Here is an 18,245-nt window from a genome sequence, read left to right as displayed (position 1 = left end):
TTCGAATTTCAAAATCATATGGTGGCTTGGATAGAAAAAAAGAGACCAGCTATAACATTTCTTGAGAATTTGGGGTACACTTTTTCAATTTATGCCTATGCTAAGAATGTGTGAATAAATGTGATCTTTGTAATGAATCTACAAATTAAAATTCAGTCTGCTTCAAGCAACAAAGAGTTTTAGCAGAGCTAACTCCAATTGTAAGTCATTCAAACAGAATATTCAAAAATCATTAGAATCGGTGAAAAATCAGGAAAAAAATAAGAACAAGAAAAGGTGAGTTCTCTCTCTATGAATTCAGATTTTTGAACATTCTTCTTTAAAGGTTAAAGAGTTTATCTTCAGATGAAAAATGGAACTCTCACATGATCACTCAACTTCAGGATTAAGAGCTTTCAAAAACATGGCCATTACCATAACAAAATTAGAAGAGATAAAACATTGCATACCTTTATATCTAGGTAAATACATACCTAAGACTTTACAGGATGGAGACCTACGTCAGACTAACTACGGCTGTGTCTGTGCTGCACCAGTGAAGGAGTGGAAACACCAAATTAGTTGTGAGTGATAGTAGATTTGGAAATGGAAACAGTCTGTTCAAGCTCATATGAAGCTAAGACAGAATTTATCAGCTGACGTGTAGCAGGTGGTGGGACTCCAGCTGCAGCAGCACTGTATTATGTGATCTTTCTCATCTGTTATCAAGACAACTCTACATACCACACCTATTGTGTCCTGTATGAATGTTCTCTATGACTCAAATATAGATTCTTCCCGAGCGTTTGACACCTTTCCCAACACTGAACAATTTTAAGATCCAGCTGAACAAGGTGCAGGGCCATTTTGTCTTGACTATGCTTTTGCCACGAAAGATTGGACCAGTTGATCCTTGAGGTCTCTTCCAACCTGGTTTTCAATGATTCTGTGATGATGAAATATCACATGTAGTGTCTGAAAAGTTTTCAGGGTTTTTTAATTCTAAAATATTTTGTCTTTGACTGTAATTTTGCTGTTTCATTTAGCAGAGAGAGCTTCTGCAAAACGAAATCAGAGGAGGGAGAGAGCTGTTTCAGGTCTGAGAATCCCCATAAAGGAAGTCATGAGAATGAGAACTGAAGGAAGATAAGTGAGGAAGGTACTGTAAATATAGAAATGGAGAAAAAGTTATTGAGACCTGAGTGCCAATATAGATTTTAAAGTCCAGAGCCCAGAAGGGAAATTTGAAAAAGTGTCTATTTGATTTTATCAACACCTATGGGGAAAAAAATCAATTATTCTATACAACAAAAGCTGTGACACAAAGCAGAAACACTGAACTAACTAATATAAATGGTCATCAACAGGCTTACTATTAAATACATTGGTTAATGTTACTGTTATTTATTGTGCTTACTATATTAAACCTATACCAAAGAATTTAGTATCTATGTTTAAAAAAAAGAGACATTCAACTATGAGATGGGAAGAGTACAAGCAAACAGTAAATGCTGGTCAGTATGGTAGGCAACAGTCAAGACATGAGCTACCTCATCTTTGTCAACATTTTTTAGGTACCACTGAGGAAATTTTGCAGTTGATTGCCCAGTTGATTTGCAGGTGTTTGTGGGTGGGTTGCAAGTGAGAACAGGATGCTTGGATGTGCTAGGTGGACAGATTCTGTGAGAGGAATGATTGCATGTACCGGAAAGGGAGATCTGTGCACTATGCAACTCGAGAGGAGAGTGGCAGACAGGTTTCCACTATCACTTCTGAAGACTTACAACCTCCAGCCAATGCAGCTAATGGATCTCAAATGTACAACAGCATCAGGCATACTTCTCAGGTTAGCCCATGTGATTAGCACTCAACCTGAACACCCACACTAACCACATTGACAGCTTCTTGCTGATAAGCAGCACTTACATTATGGCATCAACACTAATTTTGCAGCCATCCAGTGTTATCTCTGCGCAAATCTCTTTATTATTTTGTGATGTCACACTTCTGTTCCCTGCCCCTCCCTGTGAGCTGCACATGTAGAAGAGTGGCTCTGTCCTTGTGGGAGTTTAGGGAGCCAGAGTTTTCATGGGAATCACTAGAGCACATGGATTAATTTCTGCCCAGATTCAGGTGGATTGCAATTTCTTCCAATAGCAAGGTCATCATTAAAGCTTTTTTGTGGGGACTACAAAAAGTCTTGTTCTAAAACCAAGAGAAGAACCTGACTTACCTGAGAAGCATCCTTAGAGGCAAAAGGTCTTTTTTCTTGTAGTCCCCTGCTGGTTTGTGGCCCTTTTATGTATTTCCCTAGTCTTTCAAGCTAAATCTTTTCCTTCTTGATGTTTCTTCTATGATTTCTCCTTCTCAGGAAGCCACCAGGCCTTCCCATTCCCTCCAGCAAGGTTCCAGCCTCAGATTCCCCACTGCCACGTCTGCTGAGTGTCCCCTCCCTGTCCCCTATGCCACCTGCTCTGGGAGGTGCCTGGCAGTTAACCTCTAGCCATAACCTACATTTCCATGGGCCTTCGCCCTGCAGGGCAGCTTGGGAGCCTGTGAGCATCAGTTAGTGATACTTGGGCAGTCTTGCAATATGTCAAGTGTGAAGAATGTTAAGTACAGGGCAAGACTGCATACCTGGTGTGGAAGCACAGCCTTCAAAAAAAGAGGGCTTCCAACAGATTTTTGTAAATTTACCCTCAACATTTAAAAAAAAATGAAAGGTTCAAAATAGCTGACAATGAAGGTAACATAATTGTCCTTATTTTTGGATTCTAAAGCTATTGAACCTCTAATGAAAACAAAAAATACTTTAAACTGAATGCTCCCTTTATCTGTGATTAGTAGGGACACATTGCACACTTCAGGGTTTTTCCATTCATTTGCTCCCAGATAAGCAGTATGCTATTACTCTCTAGTGGTGCTGTCTTCAGGGACTATTTCTGTCCGGCACTTGGGAGAAGGCATTATGAGATGTCAGCATGTGTGAGCAGAGATAGTATGGCTTGTCATGTACCGATAGGCCATATTCTGCTATAAAATGATGGCTTTGTCTTTTATCACTGTCACAGTCTTTCTTAACAAGCTGTGACTCTGTGGTTCATCACAAAGGAAACTGTCATCCCTAGATACATGCCTTGAAAGTCCTTTCATCTTCAATGCAGGTAGGATCTGCCATGTGACATCAAGCAGAACAGTAACTCCAGATGGACTCTGGTAGTGCAGCACTGTATTAACAAAGGCGTTCGCTGGCACAAATCCAGGTTTTGCACCTTAGATTACAGGGATGAGGAAAACATATGTAAGCTTTTAAATGAAGCAAGACCTAGTAATATGTCATAGCTATAAATAGAAAAGGAAATGTTAGTAATCCATCGTGTTTAAGTGATAATTTATTTATCATGGCCTTATACTGAGCAACAGATAAATCAATTAGAGTTGCTTTCAAAAGCAAATAAATAGTGTTGGTTCAATGGAGTGATGACAGATGAAGTGTTTTGAGGAACTCATAAGTTCTGTAGATGGATTTCTCCACATAATTATGTTTAGGATGAAATCTGGAGAATCACTGGCCTTCACTAAAGACTGTGATGCTGCTAGCAATTTATCTGGCTCAATTTATCTAGTGCTTTTATTCATAAGGTCACTGAACAAAGAAACAGTATCTGTTGCTAGGATCAGAGACAGACACCTAAGGAGAAAAGCCTTCAGCATTTCCAGAGGGCACACATATTAAATAGTTATACAGGGTGTATAGTGAGTGCTTTGCACCAGAGCCTGCAGGTCAGAATTTTTCTGGCAGAGGAATATGGACACATTCCGCTCACTTCAGCATTTTGTACAGCCATGGGACATATTATACTGCCAGTGTTGTGATTCTGCAGATCAGATTAAACTACTTTGTGGACATTAAAGTATGAATATTTCATGTGAGCTTTTACAGGGTTGAATTTAAATTAAGATCCTGAAGTACTTCTTCACATTCCTCTTTCCTGGGATTTTGTATTTTTAAGTTCGTCCTCCCTTGCATAAAGTTGTTCTTCCATGTGACTGCTTTTTAACTGTGTAAGTGGGAAAATCAGCTGTATTAACCCACATGAGGAACAGGCTTCCAATCCCAGTGCAGCAAAAGGAAGAAGAAAGAGATGTCTGTCAGTCAACAAAAGTGTCTTCTGAGGGTGTAAAATTACAGGGAGTGGAAACAGAGTAGTTTGTCCATTGATGGAAAATTGTAGCATTCGTATATAATAGTGCTGCGAGGATTTGAGGGATGCCAAGGAAACCTGTGTGGATGTATTACCAGTAAAAATGCCTGCCTGGCTGGTGCTTAAAAATAAAAAAGAGGGTGTTGAAAACATAGAAACTGATGTTGAAGAATTTCCGACCTCTTTATTTTAAAAAAAGCATCATCTCCCTCTGCCTGACTCTGAGTGCTCTCACCCTTACCAATGTTCAAAGATTTGAAACAAATTATAACTCACTGGAAATGCAGTTATAGATAGTTTCTACTTGAATAGTGTTTTTCCATGGAGTCTGCATGCATGCTTCCCACCAGTGATAACTTCTAGCTATACTGAAAATTGGTGCCACTTAGACACAAATATAGACCACACAGATCATTTAGACTCCTTACTTGGGAGGGAGAGAAATCAAACTACTGGTTTTGTTTCCCTTTATAATCTATGCTTAGGTGAGTGTGAACGGGCAGTGAATTCATCTTTCCTGTTGCTGGTATGTTGCCACAGGGATCATAGAATCATAGAATCATAGAATCAGAAGGGCTGGAAAGGGCCTCCGAGATCATCAAGTCCAACCCCTGATCCACTACCACCACAGTTGCTAGACCATGGCACTAAGTGCCACGTCCAGCCTCATCTTAAAAACCTCCAGGGATGGAGAATCCACCACTTCCCTGGGCAGCCCATTCCAATGGCTGATGACCCTCTCTGTAAAGAATTTCTTTCTAATATCTAACATAAACCTCCCCTGGTGCAGCTTAAGGCCATGCCCTCTTGTCCTACTGCTGATTGCCTGGGAGAAGAGACCAACCCCCACCTGGCTACAACCTCCTCTCAGGTAGTTGTAGAGAGTGATGAGGTCTCCCCTGAGCCTTCTCTTCTCAAGGCTAAACAACCCCAGCTCCCTCAGCCTCTCCTCATAGGACTTGTGTTCAAGTCCCTTCGCCAGCCTCGTTGCTCTTCTCTGGACCTGCTCCAGCACCTCAACATCTTTCCTGAACTGAGAGGCCCAGAACTGGACACAGCACTCCAGGTGAGGCCTCACCAGCACTGAGTACAGGGGCAGAATCACTTCCCTGGTCCTGCTGGCCACTGGATACCCAGTTTCCAAGGATCCCATTAAACTTGCTTTGTGTTGAAGTTAAGCCCACTGTGACTTCTGGATAACTTTTTTGTCTCTCCCTTTCCCAAAAACCTGTGTTATGTATGTGCACTAACAGACTCTGAGACTAAGACTATAATAATCTCTAAGAAAAACACATATATGCTAAGATTAAGCACCATTTAAAATAAGTATTTTCACTTGCCACATATTAAGATTAATTTATCATGGCAGCTCCATCCTCTTGGACCTTTCTACTTACTAATGGTTCTGACTTTTGGACTGACCTTTTATCAAAAAGAGATTTGGTTTTCATCCCACATGTAATATGTCTCCTACGGACATCAGATTAATGAAAGTATATGGTGGTGAACATCCCATTGCAGTGAGCAAAGGCTGAAAACTCCTGTGTTTTCCTGATGACAGTCTGGAGCAATGCCTACTGAGGATTGTATTTTCATCTTTTATGGCTGGACCACTGTGGGAGTTGCACAGTCTATGGTGTGAATGAGATGTGTAGCCAAAACTTTCTGATATGAAAATCTGCTATTGTGTGCTGGTTATGGCTGGAATAGAGTTAATTTTCTTCACAGTTGCTAGCGTGGGACTATGTTCTGAATTTTTGCTGGAAACGGTGCAGACAATGCAGGGATGTTTTCATCATTGCTGGGCAGGGCTAGCACAGAGTCAAGGTTTTTTTCTGCTCCTCACACGGCCCCACCAGTGAAGAGGCTGGGGGTGCACAAGGGGTTGGGAGGGGACACAGCTGGGACAGCTGACCCCAATTGACCACAGGAATATCCCATACCATATAGTGTCATGCTCAGCATATGAAGCTGGGGAAAGAAGGAGGAAAGGGTGGACATTTGGAGGGATGATGTCTGTAATCCCAAGTCACCGTTATGTGTGGTGGGGCCCTGCTCTCCGAGGGGTGCCTGCCCTTGGGAAGTGGTAAAGGGATGCCTTGTCTGGCTTTGCTTTTGTGCACTGCTTCTGCTTTACTTACTGAAGTATCTTTACCTCTGAGTTTTCTCACTTTTACTCTTCCGATCCTCTCCCCCACCCTGGTGTGGTGGGAATGAGTGAGTGCCTATGTGGGGCTTATCTACCGGATGGGGTTAAACCACGACAGACTGCATAAGGTTGGGCTGCTGATGAATTCTGCAACACTGAAGTTAGAGTCATAGAATCATGGGATCATTTAAGATAATTAAGTCCAACCATAAAAGTTAGATATTGATCTTCCCTTTACACTTCAGAGAAAGAAGGGGGGTCAACAGAATCCAGCATAGTGAGGAGGAAACCACTTGAGGTATCTCCTGGAAAGGAGAGGTAAGAACTAAGTCTTTCTCAGAAGATTAATGGGCTTACTGATGCTATCATAGCCCCAAGTTTTCTCCCAGAAGGAGACAGTCAGCTCTTTTCCTAAGCAGCAACAAAGCTTTCTAAAACCAGCTGGTGGTACTGCAGCCCATTTCTGTAGTAACTCAGTGGGAGTCTAATGACTGGGGCACTTGCCATGCATGCTAATTTTTATGCTTCCTTTTTCCATCTCAAGTAGATTGCATGTCTGTGTGTCTGTGTGTGCGTAAGTATATAGTGGGCAAAATGGTAGTGCTATTGCAATAAATCTTGTGTGTGTGTGGATTCACACTCATTTAATTTATCTGATTCAATATTACACGTTTTGTAGCATTCACTAGATATTTGTGTAGTCAGAAATGGTGTGCAACATATCAGGTATCATTTTTTCTGCCTTTTCATATGTTGCAGTAAGTCAGTGTACATAATGGCTTTAGACTACGATAATTCAGGCAGAAGTATGTTGATTTCAATATATCATTCATTATGACTCTAACATGATGAAGACCTGTCTTTACAGTATAAGAATACTTCCTGGAAGTGATGGTGCTATAATATCATTTAACATACCCCCTTCGCTTTTCGTTTTGAGTTAAAGGTCTGTTTTATTCTTTCAGTATGAAATCTAATTATAAACTGCTTTTTCTCTAGAAAATAAACCATTATACCTCTATATGCCAATTTTTCATCTCAACACATTATGTAATAGCTCAAATGAGAGCACAAAACAACACAAAAACAGCTGGTGGGAAACTTTATTCAACATTAGGCACTTTCTAGCCTGAACAGTGCAATGTGCATGGCTTAATGCATCATATGTCTCTACTAATTTAAGCTGATTGTGCAAAAAGGGCTGTGTAGGGACACCACTGGACAGCTTCTGTTATGGAGTCATGCTGAAGCTAAAGGTCTGCCTACATTTGCTGCATAATGGAGCCAAAGTTATTTTTACTTCCAATTTTGTGTTTAAAAAGTAATGTTAAAAACATAGAGGTGGAAAACTGGTTTATATTCACAAATGTGAGTGCAAATAGAAGCATTGGAGAAGAGTATTATTCTCTTGGGTAGCATTCTGAATTTAGAGACTAGCATCAGCTTTTGAGTTTTTTGACCATTAGAGTTCGCATGAACAAGCATCAAGAGATTTGGAGTTGTAATTAGATTTCTTTTCTATACTGTGTCCTTTTTGAGACCATTTATATCTCTGCTAAGGCTACCTTTATGATCCTTTTGCAATTTCAAGGTTACTGAATAGGGAGTTGTTATCAATTTTGGCAAAACTCCATTGAAATATTGTTTAAATGATCAAGAAAACACCTTGATGTTGATTCTTTGTAATGTTAATTTCATGTTGCATTTAATAGAATTCCAGCTGAACTAGATTTAAATATAAATACAATAATGTGTAAACTATTGTTTAGAAAGGAAAATATGTATTCTACTCAGAAGGTGAGGCCTTGAGTGGAACTAATGTAATAAATGCAATTAATAGTACCTGTCAGGTATATAAAATGGTACATATTTATTTGGAATGAGAAAGGTCATTTCAGAAAAATAAAGTAATCTGAGTTACTAACTTTCTCCAAATGCCTGCAGGATAACTATTGATGTATTTTAAATTGCATCAGTAACCATGACTTCCATGAGAAATTCTGTCTCCATTAACCATTACAGCATCCTCCATACTTTGATGTGGTCATAAGGCCATCTGGGACCCAGCCCTCATTTGCAACATGTCCTGTACAAGGAACATGGGACAGATCTGCAGAAATGTTGTGCTTGTAATCATTGGCTCCCCTGATTGCTACCAGTTCCTGTGGGCAGTAGTCTTGCAGAAATGTTCCCCATGGCATATTGGATGCATTTTGAAGGTTCATGCTGCTTTTCAGCTAAATTCCTAGCTACTCTTCATATGCTGGAAAAACAGGAGAGTGCATTAGGCACCTCTGTTCTGCACTTGGTCTGTTTTCTCAGACTGTAACCTCCCTGAAAGACTGTCTTTTTCTACATCTATTTAATCTCTAGGGTAATAAAAACCCCACAACTCAGCTGGGGTCTGTACATGCAAGTACACAAGTAAATAAAACCTGACATATACAAATGCTGAACACAAAATAATAATGTTCTCAGGATACAGATCCATTTAGTTGAGTAAATATTAATGATTTAAATTCATTTATAATTTATCTGCTTACTGACATTTTGGTTTTATATATCTATTATATAAATATCTATTAAAATATCTTTCTTTTTAAACAGAAGACAAATCGAGTGCAGTACAAACAAAATAAAACTGTACTGCACAGTCCTTAAAACCAACAAGTAAAGGTAAGCAGTAAAGTTCTGGCTTCCAAAAATAACTTTTTTGTTACAGCACAGCAGTGAAAATCCATTTCAAGTAAAGGTAAGGAGTAAAATTCTGGCTTCCAAAAATAACTTTTTGTTGCAGTTCAACAGTGAAAAACCAATTCAAAGTGCTGACTGACCAATCCTCTTCTGATTGCTGTACTCTTTAGCAGGCTGCCCATTATCTTGAATAATAGATAAGACTGTTGCTCCCAGACCAAGAGCAGCTCCTGCAGAACGATCTCTGAGCCAAGTTCCCCTATTCATCCCAGCACAGGGAGACCCACCAGCAATGGGGCAGAGCACAGAGCCAGCTTGGGAGAGCCAGGGTTACTTGCCATGCTCCAAGCTCTGATTGACTCCAAGCCAACTTACTGTCAGCTTTGCCTGCATCCAAGTCATCCTCTCCATGTCATTGATGTTGGAGAATTGAGAGATTTGCTTGGTACTGGTTGGACTGATTTATTTGGTTTCCAGAAAATTGTTCCATAGCATTCAAGAAGGCTTAGCAAAATTTATGGCTTTTATACAATATGAGGGAGATTAACCTGGTTTGCACATAATGAGAACAAAATAATTTCTGAGGCATGAGTTTGGTGTGTTCTGTTTTCCATTTTTATTAATCCACTTGGAGACATTGGTTTATTTACTGGTTCTCTACTTTCTACAATCATAAGGAATTTGTTCTACTGAAGAAAATAACTTTCTTCAACCTCCAAACTTACATCTTATTAGCTAGCAATGTAAATAATTTTTAGTGTTTGTAATTCCTGAACATGAACTCCTAGTTGTGAAGCCCACATGAGCTATACCTTTTCCTCTGTTCTTCACATGATTTCTGAACAAGCTTAGCTGCCCTGGAAAATAGGTCAAGGCTGTGCTCAGAACTGTGCCACTGCTCAGGTGTTTGTCTTTGCAGGGATAAGAAAAGCAGATCTACAGGGCCAGCCTGGTTTAAACAGCAGGTGAAGGACGTGAGCCTCATTCGGTGCAACCCCAGTGCTAAAGTATTTGTGTGTGTGTGTCTTGGTGTCTTGGGCAGAGAAGCTTTAGAGGCAAGGCAACCTCCAGAGAAAGCATGGGCAAAGGTTTCTATTTTGTCATGTAAGTAATCAATAAGTGCATCACTCATCCTGCATAGCTAGATCTCTGGCTACACTGTAGATCTTCACCTGTGAGTCTTTAATGTACAAATTCATTTTTTGGCAACTAATTTCTTACGGAAGTTTCTACTGAGTATTTTGAGAAGTTAAAATTTTCTTTTCCCACTTTTCCTTCCCATTCCTTATTTAAACTACTGAACATAGGAAATGTGTATACAATGCTGTACCTTTCTTGTTCTGAAATGCTTTAATATTTTACAAGTGGCAAAACTTCATTTTGAGGCATTCTAATATACCCAGGGTTTCTGTAAAAGCAAGTAAGCAGATCTGTTGATATAAAATGAAAATAAGTGTTTCAGTTTAAAAATAATTGAGCTATTGCTCTCCTTTTAAAGAGATAGAATTTATATTTTTACTTTGATGGTTGGAATTTTGTTATTCTGCTCTAAGGAAAGGCTGAGGTGGTGCTGCAGAGCAGCTGCTATATGGCCAGGAGTGGCCTGGGCCTTGGAGCTGCCTTTGCAGGCAGTAGAGGGGAAGGATGAAGCCAGAGTCCCAGGTGAGGTGGAGGGGAAGCCAGCTGGAGCCATGGCAAGGCTTTCTTAGATCCCAACGGTCACTGGAGTTGAATGAAACACAGTTGAGAGGTGAGGACAGTTTGTGAGGGAATGTGAGACAGGTGTTTGTTGTTTTGTCATTGCTCATTGCTACTTTTGCTAATGATGAAGCAATTATCAGAGCTCCTACTTTGAGGAATCTGGTTTGTTGGTTTTTTTAATTGATTTTAAGCCTCTTGGCCTTGTTGGGGAACTCCTTATAGAGTAGGTCAAGACAGATACTTTGCAATACCACTGATCAATTTGTAATCCTTTCACCTGCCTGTAAAAACAGCATTGGAGTAAGCTGGTGTTTTATATCGGTGCAGCTGTAAATAATGCTACATCTTTTGTTTTAGTAACTACTAAAATTTAAAAATCCTGTCTTTCTTGGAAAATTTTGCAGATGAAAAAGTCTGATGAATACAACAGAATACAGCCTGACAAACTGGTACGAGGTAAGAGTCAATGATTATGTTTGAGATATATATATTTGTGATTTCTGTCTCACTTCATGATGACTTTGTGGCTTGAATAAAAGAGCAGGGTATGTGGCTTGTTACTGTAATCAGTTTAATAACAAGTACTCTATATGAACTGGAGAAAATTCTTCCAGGTTTTCTGCAGTTTCTGTAAGTGTAGGGTGCATAAGGAATGCTTCAAATTCTGAGTGCGAATTTGATGTTGCTATTTTAACTTGAGAATGTTGTTTTAGCAACATTAGCAAGTTCTGTGGGTTCATAGAATAAAGAAAATTGGCTCAGGGAAGACAAAAAATTAGGAAAGAAAGTAAAGGAAAAGCAAAAATCGCAGATGGAAGATACTATAAATGGATGAAACTGTAAGTAATGAAGAACACAATTGCTAGCTATTTACAGACAGTTAAAATCAATAGAGGACAATGATGCTTCAATACAGACAAATACAGAAGCAGAAGGGCTTTTTTTTTTGGGCAGTTGTTTGTTTGGGAAATGGTGGGGAAAAAAGAATAGAAGGTATAAATATGCTTGGACAGATACAGAGCTGGTGCAGGTGGGCAAGGTACAGCTTTTCCTAGTTATTCAGCATCCTTGGCAAGTAAACACACTTCAAAGACAACATGTTCAGACTCAGCTACCTGCTACAAGCCATCAAGCATCTATTAAAGGAAGGAAGAATTAAGAAATAACACTGAGTGGAAAAACAGCAGTTGAACTTGTTTAAACTAGAACTCTTTATTTCTGCTTGGATGTTCTGACGGAGACAGTCTGCCCTGCAGTATGAACTGCTGTTTACATTCGTCTAAATCAGGCCAGATCTCAGCTTTAGGTGTCTTGCTTTGGTGAAGGAAAAAAAAGGCTGAAAATCTGGTCTACTGAGCTTGATGTGAATACTGGCAATAGGAAATATCCTGATGGTGCAGGCCATCAGAGACGTGTGGCAAAGGGAAGAATAATAATCACATGCAATAGTTCTTGCACCTGACAGCCCCAAAGCTCTGGCTTTCCTTATGAAGTCATGACATTCTGAGGGTAACTGCAGTTTTACTGTCTTCTTGGTTTTGCATCTTGCTGTGTTCCTTCTTAAAAAGCTTGATAAAAACCTTCATCTGCCCCTTCCTTTACTCTGAAGCCCAGCAATAAGGGCTGATAAATGCTGTCATGAGCTTTTATACTCACTCAACAGAAGTGAGAAAGATCACACAAGATCATGGTTGCTGGAGGAAAGGTCAATATCTAAAAGGATTATAAAAGGAAGAATTGAAAGAGCAACAGGTAATGCATTTAGAAGACAGAAACAATAAATTATGAGTGCACACTGTGTCTAGAACAACTTTCTGCTGTTGCAGCAGCTGAGCTCAGCAGGATGGAAGCTGCTTTCCATTTCCAAGCCCAAACCCACAGAGCAGGGAGACTGCTTTCCCCTACCTCCCCATTAACACACAACAATAGGACAAATATAGTCCCTGCATTTTTAGGAGATGACTGAGTGATTAATTTTAAATGTGTATTTTACCTTGTGTTTACATTTATGGGTGTTGTTTCTATTTCATCTGCCACCATGATTTAATGGAGCTCTGGCAATGAATGGTGCTCTGTTATCTCTACTTTGGAGTCAGCTCCGGTTATTTTATGCTAGAATGACTGGGTTTGGGGAAAGGAGCCCAAGAGCTGTGCAGAGCTCTGTTCCCTTGGGCTCCACTTCTTGAAGGAAAGAGGGTGCTCAGTTGTTCACTGGAGACTTTATTATTATTACTCTCAGAAGCCTTATTAGTACTCTCAGAAGCCTTCACACCTTAAGAATATGTTACTGTCAGTATACTAAGATGATTTTTGAAAACTTGTACTTTGCAGTAGATTCAGGCCATTTGTTACCATTGACTGAATAGCACCGTGGAGCCAAATTCCTCAAGATCCTGCTGAGGATCTTCTACACTGCTACTGAAATTCTTTGCTGCAAAAGTATGAAACAATTTCTATCATTGCCTAGTGGATTTGAGAGGAAAATCTGTATAGAAAATATCAATTGCAAATTATGACAACTATGGGTCAGACTAGTTTCTTGTAAGAGATCAGGGAATCTGTCCAAATGGGTAGGTCGCGCCTTTATAATACCAGGCTCAAATGACTGAGCATTGTAGGGAGTCCTCATAGTATAAGCTTCAATACCAACATGTATCAAGGGCATGTGGCAAGTGAATAGCTCTACAGAAAAACCCATGTTTGTACAGATAAAAACATATAGGGGGAGAGAACCTGGAAGAGGACTCAAAGATCAGTTAGATCACAGAAACTCCCTTAAGTCTAAAGAACTAGAGAACAAATTTGGATTCAGTTATTTGTCCTTGAGATTTCCCTGGTGATTTCTCCTGAAGCACTGGCTTCATATGGCCCCTATGCCAGAAATAACACAATGTGATGTAAGCGAACTTATGACAGTTGTCAGGACTAACTCTCGTAGAGAAGAGGGAGACAAACCCTCTTGGCACCAGCAGCCCAAGTAAGCAGTAATGGGTGGCTTAGAAGAAACAAGCAAGAGACTGTCACAAGGCTCAGAGGCTGTCTACTCCAGAAACTGGGTCTAGTAGCTAAAAAAGCATCTCAGAATTGGTTGAGGGTAATCAACAAATAGTAAAAGGAAAACTTGTTTCAGCTGAGTGCAATTTCTGCCAGTCTTCAGTGTCCATTAGCAGCATAAATAGCGCTCAGACTGATAGGAGCCATCACAAACATATATTCTCTCCCCCTGGGAGGTTTAATAAATATTGGTAGGTCCTAAAAATGGCTATAATGTTTATTGATTTAAGCCTCTGAGATTCTACTGAGGAATAACCTGAGGGTTTCGTAATGTAAATTATATGGTTGTCTATATATAGTTTGAAAATACAAAGTCACAGCTGTAAATCTAGATGCATTATTTGTATGTGTATCTTTGAGATAGAGATTGATGTCTGTAGTTAGGATTGTGGGGGTTTTGTGTATTTTTTTGTGGGATTAAATTTCTGTTCACTTTTCTGTTTATTTTCTTCCAAGTTTGTTTATAACCCACCACGTGCACTTAAAAAAAAAAAAGACTCCCAGGTTTGAAATTTAAGGTTATCTTTGTAAAACGATTTTTAACCACTCAGAGTGGTATCATAAGTAGTTGTTTTTGTGGGGGTTTTTTTGTTTGGTTTTTTTTTTTTTTTATTTTGAGAATAAGCCTAGAAACATGATTTTTGTCTAATCTAGTCTCTTCTCTGGGGGCTGAAATCCCTGTGGAAAGCCAGGAGAAAATCCTGAATTCTATAGCCAAACTGGCATTTGGATAGTATACAATGAGTAACATGCAGCCCATGGTGGAACTAAAAGAAATGGTGAACAGTGATGACCTGGTTGAAGTACTTTGTACTGTAAAAACAGCAGTCACTCAGTTAAGGACTGTATCGTGAAGAGAAGTGTAAGAAGTCTGAATCGAGGTTATATTGCTAACTGCAGGTTTACCAATCTCTCCTTTGGGGCTCTGAGTCCCAACATATCTCAGCCTCAAAATTCTTTATACATAGTGCTTGAATAAATGAATATCCATGCAGCTATAAATTCACCTGTATTTATAAATCTATATAAATACATATAAATCTATGGCAAGGCTAATATAAAGTATAAGTATTATTAAAATAAAATTTTGTTGGGTTTTTTTTTTTTTCTTAGTATTTAAAAGGCTGTAACTTGAAAATGAAGTAGTTACAGTTCCCACAGCTGCCAGGGAAAATTCAGTTCCAGTCTGAACAAATGAGCTGCACTACTGTGTCACCCGATGTGGCCACACATGCTGGGTAGGTGATGAGAGGACTTGTGGAGAGCTCAGCTCTTCATTCTCATGCCTCAGCAATTCTGTACAAGGTAATCTTAGGCCTTTCCTGTTGTTTGTATGACCTGCTTTTATCTTCAGCTACATCCAGGCAACTCTCACTAAAATCCATTATAGCACCGCAGGTCTGTCTGAGCACAGACTGTATGGGCTAAGAGGCCTAATTAGTCATCTAAGGTTGCATTTGTTTTGTTATTGTACAAAAATGAAATTGATGGGAGAAATATGTAGCCTCAAAAGAGGAATAATAGCAGTTTTTTAGAATAAAGTAATGGTAATCCTGAAAGAAGGGAAAATAAATATTACAATAAATTGCACAAAATCCCCTAAAGTACCAGAATGGAAGAAATCCCTCAGACCTGCTTCTGTGTGCATGTAGCAGCTCTTATCCAGGAGATGGTGGGATCTGTCCCCACCAGAACTTCACAAACCTCTCTCAAATCCTTTTGCGCTTTTCTGTCTTACCGGTGTTGCGAGGTGGTAAACAGCAATGCGCCTCTGCTCAACTACAATTTTGTACCAAATTTGTACCAATGCAGCAAGTTTTGGACTTTTTTTCTGTCTTTTCCTCATAAAAGTGTTTAAATGATTTACAGAGTCCTTGTGCATACATGGTCCTTGGCTGTAGCCCAGAGTAGGGGTGTGACTGTCTCTCCCAAACTCACAGAAAAGGGTAAATGGCAGCTCAGGCTGACTATGAAGGGGGGACATGTAGGAGAGAGTTACCATTAATAAGACGACGGCTATTTTTCTCCTTCTCACAAATGTAACAACTAAATACTCTGGCTGGGTGAGAGTGACACTAGAGTGGATTAAATGTCTATTTGAAGTAGAAGTATTTTGACTTTTACTACTTCTAGACCTATTTGGATCTGCTTCACTTTCTTAATTGTGTGACTTACAAAAATGTTTGCTAAACTGCACTATAAATTTCTTCTTAGGACATAGATCCTTTCAAACTTGCCCTGTTCTTAGTTACAGACAGTCAAGCGCCTGCCATTATACTGGAACTAGTTAGCATTTAGGCAAAATTAAATTACCTTTGCTTTCTGAGTTGATAAACCCTTTATGCATAGTGTGTTAAAATGCTTAACCAACATGGTAAACTTGTTGCATCTTAACACTGAAATGATTCCAAAGATTACATAGAGTCTCTTGACAAATGAAATAGTAAATAGCAGAAATTCTGTTGAATTGTAATCATCAGTAACTAACTGAAGTGTGTGTCTGATTATAGAACAATTAAATAATTGAACCTCTTAGCCTTACCAAGAACTTGCCCTTTGGGGTAGGAGTAGTGATGTGCTGGCAGATGATCTTCACATGAAGAAACGACCTGCTTTTCATCAATAGCATGACTGCACTGCTAATTAGAGAAGAGTGAACCAGGCATAAGTCAAGGAGGAATTTCCAAATCTAGGTTAGGCTTAAGAGATCCATTAAGATAATTTCAGGGCTAGGGTTTGAAATCATTTGTTAATGCTGAAAACACAAGTACTTTTTAATGACTTGATAGTCTGAAAAGGACATGGGCCCTTAAAACAAGATACAAATGGACTTTAGTTGCCTAATTAAAAATTATGAGAAAACTCAACTCTTATTGTCTTCCTCATGCTGGAATCTCTCCAAGTTCACAATGTTCAGATTTTTATTCCACTCCCATACAATTCAAAAATCTAGAAATGGTGCCTGAAAAGGGAGTGGGTGCTTCTCCGCAAGACAGATGCTAATACTCCCAATGCCTTACTAGTAAAGAGGATGCCTGCAGACAAGAAGCCATATTGATTGCAAAATACAACCCCATCTCAACTCTATTCCTTTCTGCCTCAAAATGCTGGTAAAAACTAAGGCTTTTCCTTTTATTCACTTCTGGTTATACAGGAGCTAATAGAATATAAATCCCTGTCTAGGTATACTGACATGCAGGACTGATGCAGTACAGATGATCTGTACAGACCCTATAAGAGTAACTTCTGATATGTTTAGAACTGTCAGTCTTATTCATACACTTTGACACAGTGGTCTGATAGTGTAATGTACAATGACTTATGGCACTTAATAGTAATATTCCTAGGAAAAAAGTTGTCTGGGTTTTAATTTATTGCATCAGAGAGTAGACAGAGAAGGAAAAATAATAAAATACAAATTTAAAATTTCTCTTTCCCTTTGCCATATCTCAGTAATGGAACAGCTTTGAAACTGGAGATGCTTTTAACCCATTCTCAAAGCTAATAGTAACAGTATTTATCAGTGGTATTTACTCAGCTGCTGTATAGCTAAGGTCTATATGACATGTTAACACTTAGACACAAACTGATCTCTGTCTGTATCCATCATGTTCTTGACCAAACATCAAAAGAGGCTGCACAGGTAAGTAATCTCAGATGTTTTCCATCTTTGTGTTCTGAAAAGTGAGTGGCATTAATTTAATGGGCTGGGAAGGGTTCTTGAATCAGAAACATGGATGAAAAATTTTGTCAGATTAATTTGGTATATTATTTTTGTTTCTGATGTTTCAAGTGAGATTTCAAGGATGCTGGGGGGATAATGCCTTTCTATCAGAAGATGAAAATTATGGGGTTTATTTTATGTCCTCTGAAGGAGAGAAAAAACCCCTGTTCTTAAGTCTGTGCATTTAACAGCACACAGGCAAGCGCACTCACATAACTTTCAATCAAAGAACATTCAAAAGAATGCAAAGCTGATCTCTGGAAGCATCTTATGCTGTTTTGATCTGATGTCTAATTTTATGGGTGTCCTACATCAGCCAGGCCACAGGCAGGATGGTGCCTGTGAAGGCAGCTGCTAGATGGTATTTTCTTTCCTCCACCTCTGTCCACCATGTGCTAGCACTCTTTATGAATTCAAACCTTGCTCTGATGATTGGGTTATTCAGTACATTTTAAATGATAACTCCAAATCCCAGCTGATTACTTGGTTAAATTGTTAAATTTGCCTGGGGAACCTCCTGCAGCCTCAGGAACTCTGGTCCTTTCTCTGGTACCATTTTTTTTGCCCCAATAATTCTCAGTTCTTCCTTTGCACACTAGTGTCTTATCTGATATATCTCTTCTTATGCTTCCTGCTTTTTGCATTCGTGGTCTTTTCCTCCTGGTTTCCCAGGGCTAGCCCAGTCTGTGTGCTGCACATCAAGCTCAATTTTCCTTTTAATGGATTCTAATCCCATTTC

The 18,245-nt window shown here is 39.3% G+C and overlaps 1 long non-coding RNA gene across 2 annotated transcripts; it reads right to left on the bottom strand.

The window, feature by feature from the left end:
* Position 1: 1 nt before the first annotated feature.
* Positions 2 to 4,726, bottom strand: LOC135417234 (uncharacterized). Of its 2 annotated transcripts, none has more exons than XR_010431977.1 (3): positions 4,613 to 4,726; positions 3,116 to 3,251; positions 2 to 1,037 (listed from the first exon to the last, which is right to left on the bottom strand). It is a non-coding gene; the product is annotated as an uncharacterized LOC135417234 (long non-coding RNA). The 2 variants fall into 2 exon arrangements; XR_010431978.1 differs by having other exon boundaries at positions 2 to 925.
* Positions 4,727 to 18,245: the final 13,519 nt, after the last annotated feature.

Source organism: Pseudopipra pipra, chromosome 7 (genome assembly GCF_036250125.1).
Source record: "Pseudopipra pipra isolate bDixPip1 chromosome 7, bDixPip1.hap1, whole genome shotgun sequence".
Lineage (NCBI taxonomy): Eukaryota > Metazoa > Chordata > Aves > Passeriformes > Pipridae > Pseudopipra > Pseudopipra pipra.
This window is presented reverse-complemented; position numbering and strand designations above follow the sequence as displayed.